Raw genomic sequence first — 7,500 nt, forward strand, 5'->3', positions numbered from 1 at the left:
AGATTTCAAAATTTGGCTAAGTCCATGGCCACCATAAGCCATTTCTATCAAGAAGGCCACGAACTGTGCTTAGCAACCACGAAAGCTTCCAAGAGTTGAAACATTGCCTATCAAGTAGGCCGTACCAGCCCATAGCAAACCAACCAAGATAATCTAACAGGCCAAGATTGGTTGGAGATTTCAAAATTTGGCTAAGTCCATGGCCACCATAAGCCATTTCTATCAAGAAGGCCACGAACTGTGCTTAGCAACCACGAAAGCTTCCAAGAGTTGAAACATTGCCTATCAAGTAGGCCGTAGCAGCCCATAGCAAACCAACCAAGATACTCTAACAGGCCAAGATTGGTTGGAGATTTCAAAATTTGGCTAAGTCCATGGCCACCATAAGCCATTTCTATCAAGAAGGCCATGGACAGTGCTTAGCAACCACGAAAGCTTCCAAGAGTTGAAACATTGCCTATCAAGTAGGCCGTACCAGCCCATAGCAACCCAACCAAGATACTCTAACAGGCCAAGATTGGTTGGAGATTTCAAAATTTTGCTAAGTCCATGGCCACCATAAGCCATTTCTATCTAGAAGGCCATGGACAGTGCTTAGCAACCACGAAAGCTTCCAAGAGTTGAAACATTGCCTATCAAGTAGGCCGTAGCAGCCCATAGCAAACCAACCAAGATAATCTAACAGGCCAAGATTGGTTGGAGATTTCAAAATTTTGCTAAGTCCATGGCCACCATAAGCCATTTCTATCAAGAAGGCCACGAACAGTGCTTAGCAACCACGAAAGCGCCCAAGAGTTGAAACATTGCCTATCAAGTAGGCCGTACCAGCCCATAGCAACCCAACCAAGATACTCTAACAGGCCAAGATTGGTTGGAGATTTCAAAATTTTGCTAAGTCCATGGCCACCATAAGCCATTTCTATCAAGAAGGCCATGGACAGTGCTTAGCAACCACGAAAGCGCCCAAGAGTTGAAACATTGCCTATCAAGTAGGCCGTACCGGCCCATAGCAACCCAACCAAGATAATCTAACAGGCCAAGATTGGTTGGAGAATTCAAAATTTTGCTAAGTCCATGGCCACCATAAGCCATTTCTATCTAGAAGGCCATGGACAGTGCTTAGCAACCACGAAAGCTTCCAAGAGTTGAAACATTGCCTATCAAGTAGGCCGTACCAGCCCATAGCAAACCAACCAAGATAATCTAACAGGCCAAGATTGGATCTCAAAATGTTGCTAAGTCCATGGCCACGATAAGCCATTTCTATCAAGAAGGCCATGGACAGTTCTAAACAACCACGAAAGCTTCCAAGAGTTGAAACATTGCCTATCAAGTAGGCCGTAGCAGCCCATAGCAACCCAACCAAGATAATCTAACAGGCCAAGATTGGTTGGAGATTTCAAAATTTGGCTAAGTCCAGATTTTTTTACCCTTCGGGAAAACAACCCTAGTTCACCAAGTTGAACGCGAAAAACTGTCCATAGGATACGCACAAAACGTTTATTGAGTTGGTCACCATATGTGGAAATTATGGTGAAAATAAGCCAAGTTCCGGAGTTTTTAACTCACACGAAACCACGAAAAACTTTCATTAGGAAAACTTGGTTGGAGCACCCTACTGCAGAACACACCGACATGGACGAAAGGGTCGACTGGCCAAGAGAAAAAATTTTTGCGGGACCACTCAAAACATCATAGTTAGACCTAGCAAATGATGAAAAGTGAAACCCGCGATCGATTGGAGAAACCTTATTTTACACTGAAAAATTCCACATAAGCAAAATTTGTATGGAGCACCCTACTGCAGAGCACACCGACATGGACGAAAGGGTCGACTGGCCAAGAGAAAAAATTTTTGCGGGACCACTCAAAACATCATAGTTAGACCTAGCAAATGATGAAAAGTGAAACCCGCGATCGATTGGAGAAACCTTATTTTACACTGAAAAATTCCACATAAGGAAAATTTGTATGGAGCACCCTACTGCAGAGCACACCGACAGGGCCGGGAAGGAAGGCCCGGTCCAAGAAAAAATTTTTGCGGGACCACTCAAAACATCATAGTTAGACCTAGCAAATGATGAAAAGTGAAACCCGCGATCGATTGGAGAAACCTTATTTTACACTGAAAAATTCCACATAAGGAAAATTTGTATGGAGCACCCTACTGCAGAGCACACCGACAGGGCCGGGAAGGAAGGCCCGGTCCAAGAAAAAATTTTTGCGGGACCACTCAAAACATCATAGTTAGACCTAGCAAATGATGAAAAGTGAAACCCGCGATCGATTGGAGAAACCTTATTTTACACTGAAAAATTCCACATAAGGAAAATTTGTATGGAGCACCCTACTGCAGAGCACACCGACAGGGCCGGGAAGGAAGGCCCGGTCCAAGAAAAAATTTTTGCGGGACCACTCAAAACATCATAGTTAGACCTAGCAAATGATGAAAAGTGAAACCCGCGATCGATTGGAGAAACCTTATTTTACACTGAAAAATTCCACATAAGGAAAATTTGTATGGAGCACCCTACTGCAGAGCACACCGACAGGGCCGGGAAGGAAGGCCCGGTCCAAGAAAAAATTTTTGCGGGACCACTCAAAACATCATAGTTAGACCTAGCAAATGATGAAAAGTGAAACCCGCGATCGATTGGAGAAACCTTATTTTACACTGAAAAATTCCACATAAGGAAAATTTGTATGGAGCACCCTACTGCAGAGCACACCGACAGGGCCGGGAAGGAAGGCCCGGTCCAAGAAAAAATTTTTGCGGGACCACTCAAAACATCATAGTTAGACCTAGCAAATGATGAAAAGTGAAACCCGCGATCGATTGGAGAAACCTTATTTTACACTGAAAAATTCCACATAAGGAAAATTTGTATGGAGCACCCTACTGCAGAGCACACCGACAGGGCCGGGAAGGAAGGCCCGGTCCAAGAAAAAATTTTTGCGGGACCACTCAAAACATCATAGTTAGACCTAGCAAATGATGAAAAGTGAAACCCGCGATCGATTGGAGAAACCTTATTTTACACTGAAAAATTCCACATAAGGAAAATTTGTATGGAGCACCCTACTGCAGAGCACACCGACAGGGCCGGGAAGGAAGGCCCGGTCCAAGAAAAAATTTTTGCGGGACCACTCAAAACATCATAGTTAGACCTAGCAAATGATGAAAAGTGAAACCCGCGATCGATTGGAGAAACCTTATTTTACACTGAAAAATTCCACATAAGGAAAATTTGTATGGAGCACCCTACTGCAGAGCACACCGACAGGGCCGGGAAGGAAGGCCCGGTCCAAGAAAAAATTTTTGCGGGACCACTCAAAACATCATAGTTAGACCTAGCAAATGATGAAAAGTGAAACCCGCGATCGATTGGAGAAACCTTATTTTACACTGAAAAATTCCACATAAGGAAAATTTGTATGGAGCACCCTACTGCAGAGCACACCGACAGGGCCGGGAAGGAAGGCCCGGTCCAAGAAAAAATTTTTGCGGGACCACTCAAAACATCATAGTTAGACCTAGCAAATGATGAAAAGTGAAACCCGCGATCGATTGGAGAAACCTTATTTTACACTGAAAAATTCCACATAAGGAAAATTTGTATGGAGCACCCTACTGCAGAGCACACCGACAGGGCCGGGAAGGAAGGCCCGGTCCAAGAAAAAATTTTTGCGGGACCACTCAAAACATCATAGTTAGACCTAGCAAATGATGAAAAGTGAAACCCGCGATCGATTGGAGAAACCTTATTTTACACTGAAAAATTCCACATAAGGAACATTTGTATGGAGCACCCTACTGCAGAGCACACCGACAGGGCCGGGAAGGAAGGCCCGGTCCAAGAAAAAATTTTTGCGGGACCACTCAAAACATCATAGTTAGACCTAGCAAATGATGAAAAGTGAAACCCGCGATCGATTGGAGAAACCTTATTTTACACTGAAAAATTCCACATAAGGAAAATTTGTATGGAGCACCCTACTGCAGAGCACACCGACAGGGCCGGGAAGGAAGGCCCGGTCCAAGAAAAAATTTTTGCGGGACCACTCAAAACATCATAGTTAGACCTAGCAAATGATGAAAAGTGAAACCCGCGATCGATTGGAGAAACCTTATTTTACACTGAAAAATTCCACATAAGGAAAATTTGTATGGAGCACCCTACTGCAGAGCACACCGACAGGGCCGGGAAGGAAGGCCCGGTCCAAGAAAAAATTTTTGCGGGACCACTCAAAACATCATAGTTAGACCTAGCAAATGATGAAAAGTGAAACCCGCGATCGATTGGAGAAACCTTATTTTACACTGAAAAATTCCACATAAGGAAAATTTGTATGGAGCACCCTACTGCAGAGCACACCGACAGGGCCGGGAAGGAAGGCCCGGTCCAAGAAAAAATTTTTGCGGGACCACTCAAAACATCATAGTTAGACCTAGCAAATGATGAAAAGTGAAACCCGCGATCGATTGGAGAAACCTTATTTTACACTGAAAAATTCCACATAAGGAAAATTTGTATGGAGCACCCTACTGCAGAGCACACCGACAGGGCCGGGAAGGAAGGCCCGGTCCAAGAAAAAATTTTTGCGGGACCACTCAAAACATCATAGTTAGACCTAGCAAATGATGAAAAGTGAAACCCGCGATCGATTGGAGAAACCTTATTTTACACTGAAAAATTCCACATAAGGAAAATTTGTATGGAGCACCCTACTGCAGAGCACACCGACAGGGCCGGGAAGGAAGGCCCGGTCCAAGAAAAAATTTTTGCGGGACCACTCAAAACATCATAGTTAGACCTAGCAAATGATGAAAAGTGAAACCCGCGATCGATTGGAGAAACCTTATTTTACACTGAAAAATTCCACATAAGGAAAATTTGTATGGAGCACCCTACTGCAGAGCACACCGACAGGGCCGGGAAGGAAGGCCCGGTCCAAGAAAAAAATTTTGCGGGACCACTCAAAACATCATAGTTAGACCTAGCAAATGATGAAAAGTGAAACCCGCGATCGATTGGAGAAACCTTATTTTACACTGAAAAATTCCACATAAGGAAAATTTGTATGGAGCACCCTACTGCAGAGCACACCGACAGGGCCGGGAAGGAAGGCCCGGTCCAAGAAAAAATTTTTGCGGGACCACTCAAAACATCATAGTTAGACCTAGCAAATGATGAAAAGTGAAACCCGCGATCGATTGGAGAAACCTTATTTTACACTGAAAAATTCCACATAAGGAAAATTTGTATGGAGCACCCTACTGTGGTCACCATCGGTCGAGTTGGTCGAGACGGGCAAAAAATTTTTTTTTCCATATCGTCTCAAAACATGATTTATGGACCTTGTAAATGTTGAAAAGTGAAACGAAATCACTTTTGGAGCGATGAAAATTTTGTATGGGAGGTCCCTACCCGGAACAAATTTTACTAGTAAAGTCATCATTCCGCGACGAGAAATTTGAAAATGGTCAAATATGGTTAAGATGTCATGTTCATTCCCTACTATGGGGGACCAGGTCGTCACGAAAAAATTTTTTTCTCGACCTGGTCAAATGTGGTTCTGCGACGGAGGTTAAACTAATATTGCATAATTTGGCCCAAAAACCCCCCTCTGTCAGAGAACGAAGCCCTTCAAGCTCGATAGCAGACCACATAAGTTGAGATTTGAGGTATCTGAAAGTTGAATATAGAGCGAGGTTCTAAGCGAAGGGATAGCTTAACGTTGAGCATTGAACGCAAAAAAGCTTAGAGATAAGCTTATTATATAACGATTGTGGTGCAGGACACAGCTTAACGTTGAGCTTTGAACGCACATGGCTAGAACTAAGCTAAGAGATACCTATAGTGGTGCATGGAACTGCTCACAAGTTGAGCTTCGAGAAGTCCAAAGGCAAAATGTAGAGCGAGGTTCTAAGCGAAGGGATAGCTTAACGTTGAGCATTGAACGCAAAAAGCTTAGAGATAAGCTTATTATATAACGATTGTGGTGCAGGACACAGCTTAACGTTGAGCTTTGAACGCACATGGCTAGAACTAAGCTAAGAGATACCTATAGTGGTGCATGGAACTGCTCACAAGTTGAGCTTCGAGAAGTCCAAAGGCAAAATGTAGAGCGAGGTTCTAAGCGAAGGGATAGCTTAACGTTGAGCATTGAACGCAAAAAAGCTTAGAGATAAGCTTATTATATAAGGATTGTGGTGCAGAACACAGCTTAACGTTGAGCTTTGAACGCAAATGGCTAGAACTAAGCTAAGAGATACCTATAGTGGTGCATGGAACAGCTCACAAGTTGAGCTTCGAGAAGTCCAAAGGCAAAATGTAGAGCGAGGTTCTAAGCGAAGGGATAGCTTAACGTTGAGCATTGAACGCAAAAAAGCTTAGAGATAAGCTTATTATATAAGGATTGTGGTGCAGTACACAGCTTAACGTTGAGCTTTGAACGCAAATGGCTAGAACTAAGCTAAGAGATACCTATAGTGGTGCATGGAACTGCTCACAAGTTGAGCTTCGAGAAGTCCAAAGGCAAAATATAGAGAGAGGTCCTAGCAGCCTAAAAAACTTCTAGGGCCGACAGCTCACAAGTTGAGTTTCGAACGCAATTAGGCTACCCTGGTAGCCTTGATTTGAAAGCATTAAGGCAATGATATGGTAGAATGCCCGATCTTAAACCTATTGACAGAGAATGTGTACGAGTAAGCATAGATGTGGAGGAGCACATACCCTAAACAGTCCCGAAAGATGGTTAGCTAAGTGATGCATCACAAATGGACTTGGCGCACCAAGTTCACACTGAAACACACACGATCGCGTATATTAAAACCTGTTGTGTGGTGCATCACTAATAAAGTTTGGTGCGTCAAACGAACATGAGAGTTGAGCATATTGGGTATGTGTGATAACACACTTTGCACGACAATCGAGAAACCGCATAAGCTCAGTATAACACAGCAGGGGAAGATTGATGAAAACCAGAGCTAATACATGCAACAGGCCGGGAATGCTGCTTCTGAAGGTGGTAGGACCGGTGCACTTATTAGTTAAACCAATCGGCCGATTGAGTTGAAGTCTGGTACCGATCTTTCACTTGACTGTGCCCCATCAACTATTGATGGTAGTGTAGAGGACTACCATGGTTGTGACGGGAAGCGGGAATCAGGGTTCGATTCCGGAGCTAGTAGAGAGTGCCTGATAAAGGCCATGGTACACATCCAAATCAGGAAAGCAGCAGGAAACACTACCATACATTGCCAGGTGCATAGGAGGATTGCAAGCCCGTAAATTGCCCGATCATAGCCAGCGATGCTGAGAACGGAATTTATTCCTTCGATCGTCGTTGGTTCACATGTTTACTGATGGTTGTACGAACACCATACCCGGTGGTAAGTACAGTGGAGCTCGCCTTCACAACATAATGTTCACCAGTTGGACGCATAGATTGGAATAGCTCACATAGTGTTGGATTGCTGGAAACACACATTCCAGA

Source organism: Anopheles marshallii (genome assembly GCF_943734725.1).
Source record: "Anopheles marshallii chromosome X unlocalized genomic scaffold, idAnoMarsDA_429_01 X_unloc_77, whole genome shotgun sequence".
Lineage (NCBI taxonomy): Eukaryota > Metazoa > Arthropoda > Insecta > Diptera > Culicidae > Anopheles > Anopheles marshallii.